Source organism: Polypterus senegalus, chromosome 8 (assembly GCF_016835505.1).
Source record: "Polypterus senegalus isolate Bchr_013 chromosome 8, ASM1683550v1, whole genome shotgun sequence".
NCBI lineage: Eukaryota > Metazoa > Chordata > Cladistia > Polypteriformes > Polypteridae > Polypterus > Polypterus senegalus.
This window is the reverse complement of record NC_053161.1, coordinates 100651218-100672632: the sequence shown is the minus strand read 5'-3', so window position 1 is coordinate 100672632 and position 21415 is coordinate 100651218. Positions and strand designations below refer to the sequence as shown.

At 38.0% G+C, this 21415-nt stretch overlaps 1 protein-coding gene and 1 long non-coding RNA gene across 5 annotated transcripts in view; one reads left to right on the top strand and one right to left on the bottom strand.

Annotated features, from left to right (window-relative positions):
• LOC120534155 lies at positions 1 to 14856 on the top strand. Of its 2 annotated transcripts, XR_005634691.1 has the most exons (4): positions 1 to 553; positions 991 to 1113; positions 13607 to 13784; positions 14302 to 14856. It is a non-coding gene; the product is annotated as an uncharacterized LOC120534155 (long non-coding RNA). The 2 variants fall into 2 exon arrangements; XR_005634690.1 differs by lacking the exon at positions 14302 to 14856 and having other exon boundaries at positions 11 to 553; positions 13607 to 13865.
• frmd4a (FERM domain containing 4A) overlaps positions 1 to 21415 on the bottom strand; it is a 612278-nt gene that overhangs the window by 274525 nt on the left and 316338 nt on the right. The window lies entirely within an intron of this gene.

Below are 21415 nucleotides of genomic sequence, written 5' to 3'. Positions count from 1 at the left end.
ATTTTTTTTTTTTAACCAGGTCAGTGGTCTAATCTGCCTGCCTGAGAGTTATTCTACATTGAGTCACATGACCACAAGGGTCTGCTTCTCGTGATTTGTTGTAGAGTGGCGCACGTGGCACACCTCAGCAAAGAATGTCTGATGTACCACCATCTGGCACGGAGATTAACTTGAAATCCGGCATTTTGGCTTTCACCAAGGGCTGATTGGAGTACAAAGAAAAGAAAATGCCCCCAAGTAGCAAGCAGAATTACTCAAGGAATGTACGTTTCAGAGAGTAGTCTGCAATTACCCAGCATGTTGCACTTTACAAGGACATCCTTAGCTCATTTGCTGAAAAGCTATGAACAGTTCGGCATCTAAGAGTTACACCTCCTGAGATTCATGGAGCTTCTTTTTTTGGCACCATTCAATAAAAACTGTTTTTCACAGTCATGGCCATCTATCTCAGCCGGCAGCAAGCTTGTTAAAGAAAAGGAACATTTGACATGGGGCTGTTCTGCAGGAGATTAGCTGAAGGTTCCGTTAAAATCTAACTCAATTTGAATCCAAGGTATTATTTACTTTTGCACTTTCAGATATGGGGCTTTATTCAAAAAATAATAATACTTTGTAAACCTTGTGAGTGCCATTATTAAAATATGCATTAATTATAAATGCCACTTTTTATGTTAAGAAAAGTCATTGTCTAATCTTAAAATTAAGACCTTGAAATAACTGAATATGTGATGTCATTTCAGGGGAATGCATGTGCATCCAGTAATGGTCAGCATTAAAATGTTTTTATTTTGTGACAAGTTACTTATCCAATATAGATAGAGGTGGCATTAGAATGGAATGGTACAGTCTTACTTTACAGAAACTTTACCCTGGATAACTAGGCTGGGGTTAAACACTAGAAATATAAAGGGTGTCTGAGGACAACACAATAATAAAGGTGCCTTGAGGTTTTAACATGTATCTAGCTGGATTCCTTCATTCTGTCCAAAGGCAACAAAGGAGCCCCCAAGGCTGAGCACAACTGCTTAAAAACATCTGAACAGTTCTCAAAGGCCCTTCAGTTGGGAGGAAGCAGCACCATCTGGATAGAAACAGCAGTAAGGAATACATTTGGTAAGCTGATATGTACTTTCAATTAAATAAAAAGGAGTTATATATTTTAATATTTTGTTGTTTATCATGGCACCAAAGAGCAAGGGCATGTCAGTAAGAATTTCACTGTACTACTATTACTGCTACTGCTAAAGAAAAGAGGGCCCCCGAGGTATAGCTTTTCCTTTGGGCCATCAGCGAGTACTCTAGGCTGACAGTTCTGGGTTTCTTCAGGATGTCCCTGAACCCCAAAATTAATCTGAAAATGGCAGTTTAAACTGGGAGGTGAGTTAGTGTGAAGGCTCAAATGGACAGAAGACTTGCTAGTAAAAAAGCAGGTAACAAGTTTTTGGGAGGGATGTGATGTGTACACCTAAATTTAGATTCCAGGTTTGCCTATGGAGACTATATGTTCTCCAATGGTCCATGTGTGTTTTCTCTGGGTATTCTGGCATCCACCCACATCCCAAAAATGTGCAGGTTGCAGTCTGTACAAGTGTGTCCCATTCATGGATGGTAATAGGTGTAAGATAGGAAACATCTCTGAAATAGAAAATGGAAGAAGCGTATTGTTGGTTAGAGTTCCTCCTTTGCTGAGATATAACCTGGTCGTTTTCATTCTTGACAATCCAAATAGGTTGTTTAAGATGGTGGCGGTAGTAATAGTAGTAGTAGCGTCATATATACAAAGTGTGGCGGATGGCCGGGGCCCTTGCCTGGCCAGAATGCCCAAACTGGGGAAGGACCTGGGGAAAAAGGATTGCCGGGACAGTTTTGTCCCCATGCTGATAAAGAGCAGCCCCCTTGGTATTCAGTGGGGCCACGGGTTATCAGCACAGAGGCTCAACCCTGTTAGAATCCGTGGCCACCGCCAGGGGGCGCATTGACCTTTCCAGGGCCTTATTTGGTCACGCTTCCACCACACCAGGAAGTGTGGTCAGAAGAAGCTCGTTAGACACCTGAGATCAATACAGGTGCCTTATAAGAATGAGCTGCCTCACTCCATGAAGAGCCAGAGTCGGGAGGAGAGGACAAAGCCTAACGAGGAGTGGAGGGAGAAGAGTGTTAGTGGTGCTGCATTATGCTTATGCCTATTGTTGACTGGTGAGAAGAAAACTGTAAATAAACACGTGTTGTGTGGCAAACTTGTCTGCTACCTGTCTGTATCTGGGTTAAGGGGGCGGTGCACCCCCTAGTGGCTTACAAAAGTTAAGTAAAAAAGTTTCACTTGCATGTCCAAGCAGCATGCCAGACATTGTTGCTTCATAATATGGCTGAAATATATGAACCTTACTGCCTCTCACCATTTGTGCCATGCTCCATTTCTGGCCTGGGATAACTGTGTCAAGTTTCATCTAGCTCATTATTTTCACTCCACAAGTCAGTCAGGTTGACTGAAATCTTTGACCTGCACTGTTATGAGTAATAAGGGTTTGAATGCACCTTAACATTTAGTGGTAAGGTGAAGCATTGATGGAAAAATGAGAACAGGGTTGCCAAATGATGTTGAGAAGCCTGTTTAAGTTCACCCCCTGCAATAAAGTAGAAATGATATAGAAACCTGGAAGGTGATACAAGTGGGCAACAGAACATCAATTATAAATACAAGATGGGAGACACTGAGACACTGGAAGCAACCAATGAAAATGATTTAGGGGGTTCATGATGACACAATGGTTTCATCATCTAAGCAATATGCAGAAGCAATTAAAAAGGTAAAATGTTTGGTTATATTGTAAAAACTGTTAAATATAAACCAAGGGAAGTTATGCTCAAAGTATATAATGCACTAGTAAGACTGCATCTGGATTATTGTGTGCAAGTCAGGTCACCCCAATGCAAGAAAGACATAGCAGCACTTGAAGCCGTGTACATGAGAGCAAGACACACACTTTGGTCTGAACACATATGAGAATAAGTATAAAGCAACAAGATTAAAAAGAAAGACATGTTCTGACTTGGCTGTCACAGTAACAGTGAGGCATTATACAAGTGTAATGCTCTTGGTATACAGGAGCTCCCATAGCTTTCCTGACACACTTCTGCTGAACAATTTGTTGGCTGAAAGTACTCAGTGTTAGTGTGTCAGAGAGAGGATGTGCAGCACTGATTATAATCACACTCAGTTTTGTTTTAATTCTCTCCTTTGCTACGACCTCCAGAGGGTCCAGAGTGCATCCCATAACTGAACCTCTCCTTTTAATGAAGTAGATCCAGAAGAATTCTTTCGATTTAATGTGAATTACGTACTTGAGGAATCCACTGGAAACTAACGGGAAGTGCATTTAAAACTGAAGCAAGGAAGCTCTTCTTTACGTAAACTACAAAGCCATATATTTGAAGCAGAAACCTAGTCAACCTTTAAAAAGCATCTGGATGAGTTGCTACTAGTTAAACAAGCAACCTTGATGGACTGAATGATCTTCTCATTTGTCAAATTACCTCCATTCTTATGCTCTAAACAGATGGACATGTGCTAGTATGAGACTGAGTGCACAAAGTGTGAATGAATAGTTTGGGATGAAGTAATGTATTGAAATAAAAAGATCAATTAGCTGTGGACCATTTTTAGCCAACTTCAGGATGCTAGAGGAAGAACAGTGACAGAGGCAAAATGAGTTTGCATATTGAATGAGCTAGTGTGCACAGGTCCATGAAAGATGACAGCATATTTCAGGAGCAGCTGCATAAAGATAAACTGCAGGAGATAAGACTTTCATGCTCAGGGTAAAACTAGAGAAGAACTGGTTCAATAGAAACTTAATATATTGGTCCAGATTCCTCCTATTAGCTTTCATTCAATTCTGTAATCTCATCCATGTTCGCATTTTCCTTATCAATTAAAAAACAGAAAAATCAAAGGGAATTTAAATGTCTTTGCTCTTCCTTGGCCTACATACATTTGCTAAATAAAGAAATTGCTCTTCTTAAGCTTTGAAGTTATGTTAAATGAGTGAATATGCAGATTTACTTAAAGTTTGCTGCTGAAAACATACATTTTTACAAAACTCTAATGCCAAAATATTTTAATTGAATTTCCTTTGTTGATGTCAGATTGTTTTGGAATCTAATGGTGTAACAATTAGGCTTACTGACCACAGTGATTCCCTGCTCCTGATCTTCACACAGCATTGGCTAAACTGTACCTGAAACAAATTTCCAAATATATTGTGAACTTGGACCCGGACACAGACAGACGGATATCGTTGGCTCCACCACACACTGTTTATTTACAATAATTATTTACAAATTTAACGTGCACACAAAACCCCAGTGCCTTCTGCACCGATTCCCCAAAGTCCAGGCCTCACAGTTCTTGTGCCTTTCTTTCCTGGCCGCCTCCAGTCCTCTCTCCAGCTCTGTCCACTTCCACCCGACATCCAGCCCCTTTTATAGGAACCCGGATGGGCTCCAGCTGCTTTCCGGCAATCTCCCGCGGACACACCCCCGTGTGGCGGAAGTGCCAGCTGCGCACCCGGAAGCCGTCCGGGTGTCCCCTGTCGTCTTCCCCCCGGCACTTCCTGATGTGGCGGAAGTGCCGGGCTCCTGGGATAATCAGGCACTGGTGGCCACGGGTCCTTACAGGGCTGGGCTTCCAAGCCCTCTACCCGAGGCCTCCAGTATAACCAGGACGGACGCCCCCTCTCGGTCTGGAGGAGGCACAAGCCCTCCTCTGGTCCTCCTGGGCGTCCCGGCCGGGGACCACAATATAAATACCTCAACACAACAGAACACAAAGCCTTATATGCCCTCATCCCTTTATTTGTTTAATATAATATTATCAATCCCTCTTAACACCACTCAGAATGACAAGTGGCAGAGTCTATCCTGGCAACACTGTGATCCTCATCAATCTGAGACGCATTCTTCTATATTGATCCAACTATGTCCAGAGGTTTAGGAAACAGCTGCTCACCACCCTATGCCTCCTAAGAACTCAAGTAGCAACCTTGTATCTAACATGCTTAAGCTTATCACTATGTGCTCAATTGTGCCAGGAAATGCACACAGTTACATATATGGGTACTTCAAGCTTCTTACCTGTACATTAAAAACAACCCAATCCACCTCTGAGTCACTGTCTGAATCTGTAGCACTAAGGTGTGTCACTGCTGCCAGAAGGCAACTTTAATGCTAAATTGACATAAAGTCTATCCAAAGCAGTGCCAAATTTCTATGTAAGGATAACTACTTTGTGGTTAGGTTATAGGTATTTTCCTTTTAGCTTGAATTCTTTTTAAGCAGTTACCGTAATATTGCTAATCTGTGTTATTGGTATTCTTACTACACGTATTTAGTAATGGGGAGAAAGAAAGAAAGAAAGAAAGATACTTATTTAATGGATTCAATACAACAGTGTCTCAGCTATTTTACAGTACATTTGGACCTGGATCAATACTCTATCTATTTGGTATTATTTAAAGTACAGGAATCAAACGGTTCACCCCTTCACAAATGCAACCTTCAGTGTCCTTATATGGGAAAGGGTTTTGAAGGAACACTGAAAAGAGAGGATATCAACCCTATTATACACACACCCAGAACAACAATGACAAACTTTAGAAAGGAATAGATGTGAAGAGCAAACAAGTGCAACCCCAAATAAATGGTATATGCTACTCTGATGGGCTATGGTAAATAAACTTTTTTAATCTTAAATCAAGAAGACTATGTGATGACCTAATCTACAATACTTCTTCAAAATCTTCAGAAAGTATTGATAAAGTTAATAAACCAGGTCAATTCTTTCAGTTAAATAGTGAATCATGTTTTCAAGGACACAGATAGAAATTATAAAATATCACATTTAACACAAAAACTAGGAAGCAATAAAGTTCATTTTTAGAAACACTGATAACTTTTCAAAAGTATCTTGATGAGGTTTAGGGACAAATTAGCTTTAGCTAACCAAACAAGTGTGATGGACTGAATAATCTCCTCTGATTAGTTAAAATCCAATACTAATAGCCCTGTGAACCATTGTAAATAACAGTCTGCCTCTATCAAGTATTCAGAAAGAGTCATAATCAAACAGAAAACTGGCCTAGAAGGTTGCAAAAATACAAAGTGGTTCAGCTTTGACCTTCTCTGGGTTCAAAGTGCCAGACGTCTGAGACCATTCTGCAGCTAGACTGCCAACCTGTCTACTAATGCAGGTCCACATTTGAATTAACGTTCTACAGCACTAAAAAATTAACCACACACAATAAGCAAATTAATTTTACAAATTGATAAAGATATAAATAGGAAGTTAGCTTATGTAATTCAAATCTACATAACTTTATTTCTTCCCTATGAAATTTCCATCTCAATAGATAGATGTATTTTGCAAACTTTCTAAAAGTTTTAAGACCTCTTTACTTTTGTTTACTGTTCCTTTATTTTTCTTTTTTTTGGACATGGAAACAAACTGTTTTTGTTAAGTTCTTTCTTGCCTGTTAACCACTGTATTATCTTCTTTTGAACTTTAACTGCTTTAATTTATTTTGCCATTGTCCTGTCCCTCTTAATGTTGAGTGAACTTGGAGGGTGCATCCTAGTGTTGAGGGTGCTCAGACATTTTGATTTCTTGTGTACTGTATTTGAATTACTTGACCTTATTTTCTTGTATATATTATTTGAATTACATTATGGTTTTCACTTGTATTTTTTCATCTTAGTAATAGAATTGCTGATTTTCATCAACAAAAAAACTAAACTGTATTCAACACAGTTTTGGATTTCATGGCTTCCTTTCCCTGAACTTCTAAAAAATGACAGCACTTAAAGGTTGATGTCTATTTCAGCTATTCTTAAGCAGGGTGCTCATTTCTGTGACTGCGGCACCAATATTCTCTTTATGAGCTCATCTGTTTTTTCTTTATTTTTGATGCAGTGTGTGGGCTGCTATTACCGTGCCTATGCTTAATAACACTACTGACAACAGGGGATACCAAGGAGATCCTTTGTTCTTTTTTGAATTTCCCAATAGTATACATTGTTCTTTATTGAATTTAACCAATACACACATATCTTTGTACAGCAGTCTAACAAAACTTAGTAGTCACATACTAACATTTCTAAATAAAACATATTCACAAAAGCAATATTTGTATTTGTTTTGATTTTTGGATTTGATATACTGTATTAACTCCTGAGGGGAAGCTGCCCTTTCACATGACTTCTGGGGGTTAAAGCACAGGGTCAGCTATTATACAGTGCCCCTGCAGCAATTTTCAGGTTAAGGGCCTTGCTCAAATCCCCAAAGGAGTAGGATCCCTTCTGGCAGTAACGGGACTTGAACCTACAACCTTGGACATTTCAATTAGAGGTGTCTGTGTTTCCATCTTTTAAAGTGCCTGAACCAGTGCCTGACACTTAGCACCCAGGCAAATACCTTCATGTGCACATTAAAGTTCTGTATGAATGTCACATGTGGTGGGAGGATTTCTTCAGTCATTGTGGTTTGTTAAAACAGTATGTGCTTTTCACACTAAACCGTGACCTTGAAACTAAGACAGGTAAGGTCATTTTCTATTCAGGCACAAGACAATACATGGAATTATTAGTTACGATACAACACATTTCAATATTGTCAGACATTTCTTGGTAACTGATATATGCTCACACAGTTTTGGTATGACCTTCAAAAATATTAACAAATAATGGACATCTAGAATCAGTAAGCTACCATGCATAGCAGAAGAAGCAACTGAAAGTTTCAGAAAAGTAATCAGGAAACTTCTATTCAGTCTGGAAGGACAGGCAGTGGCCTTTTCAAACAGAACGTTCCCAACATTTAATTAAAAGAATATTTGTTCCAGTGCATTGACTTGTGTAAATATAATTATATCCACAGTGATACTTTGCCTAATGAATAAATTAGCCATGTATTTGTTGAGTACATCAAACATTATTTTTAAAAACCGATAAGGAAATCATGAGCCTTTAGTGGAACACATTAGCACGGCTGTGCATTAATGATGAGCAAATAACACAGTTGAATGATTGGGAAAGGTCAATAAAAATGGTGCATTTGAAGATTTTCAAAACACAAATAATACTGTGTGGCACCTAATTATACAGGAAAACATAATGCAATGAAATCTTTGTATACGTAACTGAATGTAAAGAAAGCACTTTCAAAACAAGCTGTGCGTATCTGATACAAATCATACATTATAAAGGAGACTGAGATACAAATGAAGCAGCAATAACCTGGTTATACTGTTTTTTGTTTAATTGCTTATTTTTGTGGACTAGCTGCTAAAACACAGCACCTGAAGTACAAAATGATTCCACAGACTACAACAGGAGGTCAGCAACAGTCAACAGTTATAATTCTTCCTGACAAACCTACTTACTTATGGTTTTTAATGAGAAGATTAGCCACTAGCCGGGAGCAGTCAGTCATACTCAAATGCAGATGTTGGCTTAGTCAGAACATTTCATTTCCATATACTAGTTACACTGCCAGGAAAATGCTTTTTGCTCCTCTCTTCTCTCTGTGGGCCTAAATGCTCGATGTGAATCAAGTGTGGGTTAGAGGTTGCAACAAGATACTACATGCATGCAGATAATTTCTATCATTGATCTACTTAGTGGTATTCACACACACAAGCCCGAGCTCCCATGAATGCCCTCACCCTAAGAGCCACTCACAAATTTTGCATAACAATGCACAACAGTCAAGAAAGAAAAGAGTAGTATTGCATTAAAAATCTAAAGAGAGCAGTTTCTTTTTTGAGCAGAGTGGCATGTTAGTACAGTAGATAATTTCAGATCATCATAGTGTTTAGATTTGGGTTCAGTTTCTATTAGTGTTTATGGTGGGTGCTTCAGGCTTTTTAGTTGCTTGGCAACTCTAGCTGAGTGTTTCAATATATAGCTTTACGGAGCTAGAAGGTTCTTTGAACCTGTAGATATCAAGAAAGGCTAAAACAAGCACTTTTCAAAATCTAATGAAACAGGATTCATCTATTCATCCATTTTCTGGTCATCTCATATGAGTCAATGTGATATCCAGACAGTAATTTTTCCAGAAACAGATTGAAGGCATTCCTAAAACAAAAACTGATATTATTATTCTGATTATCCAGGGTCTATTTTGGAATCTCTTCCAGAGTTCAGGGTCTGTCTGGAATCTCTTTTGCCTAGCACATCTTCAGAAGGATTCACCCAGAAATTCCTCGCCAAAAACAATTTACAATTTAAGAAAATAAAATGTGTTATCCAGAAGAGCACAGTAATGCAAGAAGTGTTAGGCACTGCCACCTCACAGCTCCAGAAGACTGGGGTCAAATTCTGGGCCAGTTTAAAGCACCAAATTCTCTCTATACACTTGATGGATCTCTCAGGATACTGAGGTTTTCCTACCAGTTCCCAGACCTGTTTATTACATTGACAGGTTCTAGATCACTGGGAGTCTGAAATGGAAAAAGCACACTGTGACATGTTCTTCATTACAACAACAACAACATATATTTATTTAGCACACTTTCATACAAACAATGTAGCTCAAAATGTTTTAAGGTGTACCTGCTCATTACCAAATTAGTAGGCTACTCCAAACAGCCAGTCAAGTGGCTGAAATTCCGTACATATAACTTGCAGGGTGGTCAAAGGCTTTAGTAGTTGTTCAATGTGATCTAAACAAGTTTGACAATGATATGACTATTAGTTCCAGCATCTCGCAAACAACTTCTGTTATGTGATTTTTATGCACTACAGTCTCTACAGTTTGCAGAGAATGATACGATAAAGAAAAACCCCTGAGTGAGTGTCAGTTAACCTTCTTAATGAGAATGGTCAGACTCATTTAGGTTAAAAGACTGGCCACAAATTCTAACATGTTAACTCTTCACAAACAGGGGTGTGCAGAAGGGCATCTCTATGTGTAGTGTTAGTCCTTGAAGTGGACTGGCTACAGCAGTAGAAGACCGTACTGTGCTCTAAGAACAGAAGATGAGGCAGAAGATTGTAAGAATCCTGCCTAGTTTGTCAAATTTATTTTTGCTGTAACATGCAAATGATAGGGTCAGAATTTGGCATAAACCTCATGAATCCATTGATACATTCTGCCTTTTTCAATAGTACAACTGGTTTTGGAAGTGTGATGACAGGTTCACCACAATATGGTCACAGTCTACTCTCAAATGGATAGCATGCTGCGTCACAAAGAATGCATTCTTTAATTCTTTAGCTGTTTCCACAAGCATGACAGTGACCTGAGCTTACTCAAATGGCAAGCACAGTTCTCCGGTCTCTAAATATGTACTAAATAGATATAACTCATCAAGTGATCATTAAGTGAATTATAATAGAAATGCTTTAATTACACTGGTCAACAACAATTTTGTTCCAAGTATTGTGATGGGTGTTCTAAGCAAACTTTATAATGCTGAAGAGTTTTCTATTGGGCTTAGATTTTTTGCAACACCACCTTAAATCTCTCTCTAAATAGTGAGTGACCACCTCATGTCATACCAAACAATGCATTGAAGGTTCATTTCTTGGACTCTCACTTGGACTTTTTTCCCTGCAAACCTTGGTGTGGTCAGTGATGAATATGGTGAGTAATGTCACCAGAACATTTCCAATGTGGAACAGCGTTACCAAGGCAAGTAGAGTTCCAGTATGCTGGATGACTAATGCTGTACTCACAAGTAGAGTCTTTTCTGATGCAGAGTACTGCAGAAAAACAAAAACTGCTAAGTTTTAGAAAATGTTTGTCAAAATTAGGTTGCACATCACACAAAAACCTTACTTGATTGATAAATTCTAAAAATATATTTGGATTCAGTACATGTCAGGTCAGGTCAGGTCAGGGAGCATGCACTGATAGAGCGTGTTGCCACCACATGACGAAACAGCTCACAATCCTGGTTGGCATCTCCCCAGGCAGACATGCGTTCCAGTCTCATCGCTTGGAAATGACCATTCAGCACATAAAACTCAGCATACAAAATACTAAAATACTAAGTTTTTTTAGTTATGTTATTTTGGAAAAGAAGATAGGTACCACAAAAGTGCATCTATTACTCATTTACTGTGATGTAACAAGACCTTAACAAACACTTCTCGGGGTCTTCTTAACACTTATCAAGCATCAGTAAAGTGTTTATTCATCTCTGCAAAGTTACTAACAAAATGTCACTTTGGAGTGTCAATATGCCACCAGCACAGTGCTGAATAAACTATCTACTAATGCTTTCTACAGTAAGTGTTATGATGACCGGAAGAAACCTTTGTTAAGGTCTTGATACAGAGTAAATAGGTGCAATTTAGTACTACTTAAACTAAAATATTATCCAAATATTATATAAGCAGACAGTGATTTCAGAATTATTTGTACATTCTCTACTTGTCTGTGTAGAGTTTTTACCGAGAACTCTGATTTTCTTGCCATACACCGAACACATGTATGGGTTAACAGGCAAGTCTAACATGATTCTGTTGCGGTCCTATGCCAGTGACAAACTGAGATCTCACTAGTGCTTTACTTATGGCTCCAGCACTCCACAATCCCATAAATAACTGGATTAAGATGATTTGAAAATCTAGTATTAAATTTAGTGCTACTCATGTTCATTCATTCAACCATTTTCTATTCTACTTACCCAGTTCCGAATCACTGGGTAAGGGTAGGCACACTAATAATGAGTTCCAGACATGCAGGCTGGAACTGACCACAGGTTTCTTTGTATTCTTGAATCAAGGAAACTGAGGCTTTTCATTCTGAACTTTGCTTAACAGGATACTGCGGTACTGTGGTGTGTACTTCTCTCTTCTCTCCCATTCTTTATGTTGTGGTTTTTTCCCAGAGCCTCATCTAGTGTTGATTTCTTCACCATTGAAGGATGTAATGCTGTTTATTGCCCAAATGCAGTAAAACAACTCTACATTGGCATTCTTGTTTTATGCTTTGAATTTAAATAACTGTGTACTTCGATTTGTAAAATGTGGAAAAGCCTAACATGGTCAAATCTGGAAAATGGCTGTGATTTTACTGATGATAATTATGACAAAAAAGTTTAGAACAGAGCATGATACTCACATGTCCTGTCATATCGTGCATATATCTCACCACAGTAACTGTGACAATATATGTGTACATCTGCTACTAAAAAGGCAAAGAAATGTGAACTCACAGTATTACAGGTGCGGATTCCTCAGACTGTATCTGAGTAAACTAAATATTTATAAAAGGGCTTACTTTCCCTCCAGCTACTAACTGAAAATTTCTGAATCCATTGAAGGGCCCCATCTGATATTTTCTTATTTGCTACTTTTTACTGTGAATGAATTCCTATATTGTCTGAGCCAGCCATCTGTGAAGAGTACTCATATAAAGATAACTTGCTGTTGTCAAATGTTTTACAGCTCTTCAACCCCAGTTTGGTTTCTTCTATGTGGAGTTTGCATGTTCTTCCTGTATTTGTATAGATTTCATATGAAGGCTTCAATGTATTTCTACAGTCAGTAAGACATGCTGTGAGATGAATTGATGGCGCTAAATTGTTTCATAGTATCTGAGTGTAAGGTGTGAGGTGGTGATGGAGTGGCATCTTGTTCAGAGTTAGCTAAATAACAGGCCAGCCCAGCCCAGCCCATTCACTCCTTGTGCACAAGTCAGTGGGATAAACGTTAAGCATCCCTCAGGTAGACAGGAGGTGACAGGAAGGCTCAGTAGCATAAGCATAGCCTCCTGATAATTTATATAGAAGACAGGTAACTTACGCTTGACCCTTGCTCTTTAAGTAGGTGTTGGGCTAGTAGGTTGAGCTCAAGCCAAGGAAACACAGGAGTCCAGTCCTCTGGAGCACATTAACAAACTAGGAAGTGATGCAGGACCCTTCCCTAGAAAGATTTCTCATTTAGGTATTAAAACATTGGAGTTGGGAGGAATGGTGTAGCCAAAGGCTCCACCAGTTGAAAGAAAGCAAGGCTAGATGAAGAACAATAGACAGAGGCTTAGGGATGTGAACCAGCAACCCTTGGAGAGACAGAAAGGGTTTTAGAGAGGGAAACTAGAGGTCCATTTGACCTTATTTTCTTTTATGTACAGTAATACTTCGATTAACAAATCCTCTGAGAATGAATCGCTTATATAACAAGGTCTGCATTATGGTGCATGTGCAAGTTCAAGTTCCAATCTGCTACAACCATCTCTCCTCAGGCAACTTCCTTAAACAGAGTAACCATTGCCTGTTGTATATTTTGTGTTCTGTAGAATGCACTGTTATTAAACATAAGTGCATGGTTGCTTTACACATGTTGAAGATGTACTCTATTTTTTATAATGTAATACTTAGAATTTACACAATATCTCATAAAATTATAAAGCACTATCTTTAGAAACTAAAATACTAATTATAAAGAGGGTACAAGCTGGAGAAAAGAAATTCCACGTAGTACAGTCAAAGGGGTTAGGAAAAGAGCCAGGCAGTGTGTAGCAGTGGGGAAGGGGATAGACAAAACTTGCCTTCAATGACTGGCAAATCTCCTTAAGAATCCTGGCTTGTATCTTTCACAGGGATGGTGTTACCTCTGACCCCACGTAAGGTGGATCTGGAGACGTGGATTTGTCTAGGCAATGAATGAGGCAGATAAGAGTGTGTAAAAGGAGTAGTCGGTGCCCAGACAAAGCAGCAGCATGGCCAAGGAAGAAGATGACATGACAACAGCCCTGTGATCAAATCAAACCACAAAGGGTTGGTGCAATCCGTGTCCATATTCTTCATACATATGTTAAACATGTCTCTAATAAAGAAGTTTTTTAAAACAAACTAAAATCTGTGGGACACATCTATTGCATGTACTTTAGTCTACATCTCCACTGCATTCTATAGTAGCTTACAATTTTTGTTAAAATAAACCCTTTTTTTTACAATATTTTAGATTCCTTGGCATTGTTTGGGTTTGAGGCAAAATCAGCAGCCCCCACTTTTTCCCAGTAGGGTTGAGAATGTATATACTGTATGTTATAACAGAACATTTATAAAATAGTGTGGCTTGGTGGTTTGGGATGCCATCTAACTTCTCTGGTGACTGTGATTGATTTCTTCAGATTCTGCAGATGCGTAGGTGTTTCTCCAGTTTCCACCCACATCTCAAAGACACAAAGATAGATGTAAGCACAGGGTACTGTAGTGACAAGCAGGGAAGATGACTGATACCCAACAAACTTGATTTTGTACACTAAGCACTTACTTTCTTCTTGTGTTTCAGAGCTCTGAAGGTCAAGCTGCATGGGTGTGTTATGTGTCAGGAAGTTAGGAGGAACCCAAGTCTGAGGAAGCATTCCCATTGAGGGCATACAGGCCTAGAATTGGTCAATAATCCCCACTTAAGCCTAAGTGTGAACTCTGTAATTCAAAGTATTTCAAGCTGATTTCCTTTTTATTTTCTTGAAGACATTTAAGCATTTAAGTGGAGTAATGTTTGGTGGTTGTTCAGGAGTTTTGTAGTCTTTTCAAAATATTCACAATGTGCACATGGTATAGACTGAAAATCCTAAAATGACTTGGCCTTATGTGTGTGTCCTGTGATGGATGGCCCTCCCATGCTGGCTTGGTTTTTGCCTTGTGTCCAAAGTAGAATAAGGTTAAGAGAATGGATAGAAGGATAAATATAAAAATCTCAGAACCTCAGCCTGTGAAGAACAGTTTTAAAGACTTCACGCATCCACCCATCCTGTCTGAACAGAACAGGCCTTATTTTTAAGCCAACAGAGGAGTGTTCAAATGTATGATATATAGTGTTAGAAAGCTAAATTTGGATGAGGGTATAGGAATCCATCATAAATCTTAGTTTTTCTGGCAGAACAAATCAAAGCCAGAACAGATGTGGTCAGATCCTTACGTTTACAACTTTTCCTTTCAGCACTTTAATGAGTGTGATTGTCAGTCAGCTGTGTTTTCCTCTATTCTTCCTCAAGAATTATCTGCAGCTTATTTTGTACTGACACGGTTTTACAGTTCTTCTGTCAAAAGTTCTCATTCCAGATTAGAGCTTAATTGAGCTCTAAGAGCATTAAGAGGAATCTCAGGTTTCACACAGAGAGGGGTCCTGTCTGTGGAGAGTTTATATGGATTTAGAGCCCTGCGCTTGAAAATCATTAGGCAGATAAACAGGCTGCTTATCAGATTTCTATAAACATCATTCAGAAGCTGTGACAAGTGACCCAAGAGCATGTCACTGCACAGGTCAGGTGAAAACAAATAAAACAGCTTGACAAAAGTAATGATCTTTCTTTTTAAATTATATTATGGGAATCAATGCCTTGGGTATCATTTACACTCATTTATTTACCTAATTCACAAAATCTAAGTATGTTTAATGTTAACAAACATTTTCAAAAATATGTAATTCAGAAGAACTGACCAATTAAAATAAATGTTTGAGGCAACTTAATTCTTCTTATTCTTCTTCTTTTTCCATTAGGGTTGCACTGAGACACAGTGGTTAGTGTTGTTTCAGCAATTCCTGTGATGTTTGCATGTTCCCCAATGGACAAAGTGGGTTCCTGAGTGGTCCAGTTTTCCTTCAACGTTCCAAAGATGTGGTTGTTAGGTGACTGTGGGTGGTTATGTGAATGAGTTCTGCAGTGGACTGAGAGCTCCTGTCTAATAATCTCTAGCTCCCTCATGACTCTGTAGTGGAAAATGGATATATTTTCAGTTCAATTCAATTCAATTTCGTATGGTACTCTTCACTGAGTACAAGCATAGAGTGATGTAATAAGTTTAGAGGTAAAATATAAATTACATATATTTTATAAAATGCATAATGTATACATATACAGTACAATACTGATTTGATTAAACACACAGTAAAACAAATAAATATCCAATGAATTCATATAAATAGATCCTAACACTATGAGCCTACTCGCACTATATACTTGAGATGAAAAGGGCAGGAAAACAAAATGTCCATTTGGCAGAACCCTTGGATTAAAATAAACTTCTGGGAGGTCCAAGGTCTGTTATAGCAAAAAGCTTTACAGAAAAAAATAGTATATATTATCTGAAAATAAGAGCCAAAATTGACTGGACAACTTTTTCTATAACCCACCCATCTGTAAACATACTTAATCCAGTTACCGGTCAAGGGGATTGGCGCCTGTCTCAGCAGCACTGGAAACAAGTTAAGATCCAACCCCGAATGGATGTTCTTTTACAAGAAAGTGGAAAAATATTTTGTTGGTTGATAGCATTACTTGATGTGCAGTCACATTTCTGTGGAACGTATCCACAAGTAATATTAATATTTACACTATGTTTGCCCTGGAAAAGCTTAATCTTTTGAATCCCATGACCAGGAATAAATAATAATGATAATAATAATAATAATAAATTACATTTATGTAGCACTTTTCTAACCTTCTTAAAGCCCTTTACATAGATAGTGGGGAACCACTTCAAGCACCACCAATGTATACCATCCTCCTTGTCCACTGCCACGATTGGCTACACCATACTCTTTTCAAAGATGCCCAGGGATCCTTTATGATTCAGGACCTTTTACAGTATATTTCATGTGAAAGATGGTGCCAATTTTTACCCCACAGTGTCCCTGTCACTGCACTGGGGCATTGGGATCCACACACAGACCACAAGGTTAGCGTCAGCTGCTAGCCTCAACAACACCTCTTCCAGCAGCTACCCAAGCTTTCCTAGCTGGTCTCCAATCTAAGTACTTGCCAGGCCCAAATATTTTTAGTTTCAGGTGGAGTACTTGTACAGAAGTGCAGGGGGTACATCTACTGGCTATACATTTGATTTGCAATATAATGACGTTGTAATATGAAAATTGTTTGATAGATCACTTTGGAAAATATCTAGCCCCTTTTCAGCAGAATCAAATTATAAATTTCATGTTCTTTAGGGCTTCCTAATTGTAATAAGGTACAGCTCCTTAAATAATAACAAATATATTAGAATCGTTACTGTATCTGCACAATATGTTATCTCATTAAATATGAAAAAATCATTGGCCTAATAGTTGCAATGTACATTATCCTTAAAATACTTCTTTGCCAAATATGATGAAGCACAAAAATAAAACCTTACAAGATTAGCAGCTGTTTCTCCCTTGAGAGTAGTTTGCACTTTATTGCTGTTTTGCTCTGGTAATAAACATAATAAACTGCATACTGACAAACCGATGATACGTACTAGTAACCTGTACTGTTGTCCTCAGCCTCAGTCTGCCCTCACTTGACAGTGCTGTAGCTTTTGCGGCATTCTCAGTTTCCTCATTCAACTCCAGGATACTGTGTTTGTTTGTCATGTTTTATTACTTTGCAAATTACATCTGTCATTCAGAGATTTATAAACCTGGTGGTGGTAAGCTGATGAGTCTGAGAGAGGGATTTGGTAAAACAGATATCAGCCGTCAACAACCTAAACGATAGACAGTTGGTGACAGTTGGTGACTGTTTTTGTTATTTGTTTGATCATTTTAGTCATAATTATACATGTTTTCATGACTGTGGAGTTAGAAATTAAAATGCTCAACAGCTTATTGTGACTAGGCTTTCAGCATGAATTAGTTTTTATCCACAGTAAAACAGCATTGTAAACATCCAGTAATTTGGCCCTCATGAGCAAAGGAATTCAATATTCTGTTGACTTTTAACAGAACCTAAAAATTTTCTTTTCCACAAAAAGTTTTTATTGCCACAAGATCACAAAGTAGATGAAAATAAAGAAAGCTATCTGTTACTGTACTTTAAATAAGCTCCTTGTTCACACCATGGCAGTGGCTTCTGGCTTACTTTGAAACTGAACCTACCATAACTGTATGAACCCTTCTGACTGTACGGCTGTTAGCAGCAATTTATCATGTTTGATGGCTCTACTTGTATATTTCCCTTCCAGACATGACACATTCTTTGTACCCAAGTCTTCCAAACTGCACACTTGCATATAAGATACTTTGAACGATGTGGTTACTCTTGTTTAGATGTTTAATGTGGTCAAGGTATAAATTATGCCAAAACATTTGGGACAAACTCATCCCTGACTATCTTGAAATTAGAGTAAACGTGGAGATTTGGAGTAAAAAAAACAGACTGTCCACATCCCTTTTATCACACACACTGCATATTTCATATATAATGGAATATGCACATCCACATATCACGCTTTCTATAGTTCTGATCATAATCGGTAATTCTGTGTTCTTATTCATGATCTTCATTTTTCCCACATTTTTTGCCAAGATGGCATATGTCTTCAACAAAGGCAGAGTCAGATTAAGCCACAATGCTTGTGTTTGGACCACTAATTTTCCATAGTGGTGAATGAGTGAACAGCTTTTTATTAGAAATCTTTATTTAATTACCAGAACGTCAGTTCTGAATGAAACAACTGTTTCTTTAAATCAGTATCAATTTCAAGTACCCTATTTGGGACAATTTCCTTCTGCTTTGTCTCTGAAATCTCAATGGCTAAAAGTCAAAGGATCAGTCATAAATTAATTTACTGCTTTGGAATTGACCTGGGTACTTGAACTCTGCATTAACCTTTCTGGGCCATTTCCTATAGCAACTATCTTATTCTCCTAGAAAAAATGACCAAAGCTACAAAAAGAATGAATATGACACTGACTCAGCGTACACTGAAGGGTGTTTCACGTGTGTTAAATATGCATCTGCCACTGCCTCATTATAGTAGTAGCAAGTCATGATCAATTGCAAGATGTCTGCATACAGAAGTTTTATTTAGTTATGTATTTATTTTTTGATGACTCATCCACTACTGATTTACATTACTGTTACAATATCATACCATACCATCATATAAGCCCACAAAATGCTGAGCTGGGTCGTGGGACGCTTAAGTGTAATCCAGTAAGCACAGGGCGCAAGTCAGGAACAATCCCATGGACAAGGCTCTAGTCCAGCACAACCCACATGAGCCGATTCAGTGTTGCCAATCCTTCTGACCCGTGGGAGGAACCCACACAAAGTAGAACAGTAGAACCACCCATATACACGCACACATGCTTGCTTGACTTCCATTTCATTTTTCTGTGTGTTGAAGCTAACTAAAATGGTGCTGGTATATCTACAAACTATATGAGGACACATTCATTTTTGTATTGTAACCTCCACCAGCTTAACCTGTTGTCAATGGTGGGGAAGCGAAAGCTTTAGATTTGTCAAAAATTTTGATCTCCGGTTTTCGACTTCCTTGATGTTTTAGGGTCCCCTGATACCAAAAACATTGATGTTCTGATGATGGGTGTGTGTCTGTCTGAGTGTCACAGTTTCTTCAGGACAGTCTAGAGCCAAAATGGCTGGATAGAAAAATACCAAACTTTAAACTTAAGCCTATTATGAGATGATGATTAGTTTTTGAGCCAAATCGTACAAGAGAAAGCAGCACTCTAGAGGAACCCTCAAATACCGTAATTCTGCAATTAATTATGAATTCTTTTCATCAATTGCTATCATAATGACCTATTTTATGATCAGAAAGATCAGCATCAGAGTGATAAATAACGATTGAAATGTTATAGTTTGGGTAACTTGGTTCCTAGGACGCAAAGCCTACTAACGCTCACGTCCGAATTTTTTAAGATGAATTTCCTAAAAAGGATAAGGTGAAAATAAAGAATTTTGATCCCCAAGAGCTATGCAATTATTCAAAAGCAAGAACATTAAAGGAATACTCCACCCAGGAATTACATTTTTTATATGTTAGGGGTTGTACACAAATGTCCATGGAAAAAAGAAAAATAATTCTCACTAACTCATATTGCATAATCCACATGTTTTTGCTAAAATATAATAATAATATAATAATATAGTTGCTTCATGAATACCCTGCATTTAATGTCAACAGAAACGACGCAATTCCCACAATACCACGTGCTTGAATTAAAGACAGGATTCTTACCAATGAATAAGGGAGAGGGGCAGATTTTCAATGAAGCCTAACAAAACCTTTAGTCCTGAAAGGACTAAAAGAATTGAAAGATGTTATTTTTAAATCCTTGTAGAAAAGGCCTCAGATGAAAGAAATTGACTGTCAAATATACACAAGAAGGGAAATCAAATAGACCACAGAGCATTGATGTATAAACAAAAATTACTTTTCTGTACTGTGTAAAAAAAAGAAAAACGACAGAATGAAATCAGAAGACACCTGATACAGCACAGCATAATATAGGAAAGCAAGCATCAATTTAGAAAAGGCTGATGCAGTCAAACATACTTCCATCCATCAATCAGTTTTTTGAACCTGAATAATGCACTTGGGAATTACGGTCGAAACTTATCTCAGCTGCAGGAGGCACAAGAAGAGGAGCCAACTTTAGATGAAGAGCCAGTCTTTTACCTGGTCCTCTCACACACACTCACTTACATCAGGCATATTTAGAGTATCAAATCAGCCTAAACTTCTTGTGTTTGGAGATTTAAGATGAAAACCAGTGTACTTGAAACAGCATCACTAAACACTGGACAGCCATGACACTTTTGAACAAATGTTTTAGATCATCCATTGTGATCTGGACAATCAACATTTGATGACTCCTGAAGCTAGTGGGCACTGGAATCATCACAAACTTTTGAGGCAGGCTTACAAGCTGGTTAATGGGTAGGAGATAAGGAGTGCATACAAGAAAAGGATTCTTTGTGTAGGGTGAGGTCCTTTGGAGATCTATGCTAGGAAATATACTGAGTAAAAGTGATGAAAAATGCATAATTTCAAGATGAAACCAAAATGGACAGAAATTAACAATGAAAGTAACTCAAAAACAGTTAACTCCATTCAATGTGCAGAAACAATTAAAATAGCTGATAAAATGCTAGGTTGCACTGTAAAATCTGATGAATAGAAAAATTATTTTAGAAATCTGTTACTTAGTTAAATAGAAACACACCACATTGAGGAAACAATGGGAATTAAGGATAAGTGCTTTGGGACAGAAACCAGGACATACTTCTTTACACAGGATCTGGCATCATCTACAAAATCATGAAGTTGATGGCTTTACAAAAATGTATGGATAAGACACTAGGATCTCCTAGCCATAAGTTATGAAAACTAAATAGTCTTTTTTGCTTATAAAATGTCTCACGTATTGTATAATAAAGTGAACAATTTGGGAACAATGTAAATAAAGTAGCCTTTTAAAATATATTTGTAATGCATAGTGTGGTGGGCTCATAAGTGGAAGTGTACTTAATTAGAATTGATTGAACTGAATTTATTTAACAAACACAATCAGACAGAAAGGAGCATTAATTAGATTCATTTTTCTTTTAAATAAACAACTACTACATGTTCCTGTGAAACAGGTGCACATTTAATAAACTGCAGCATTT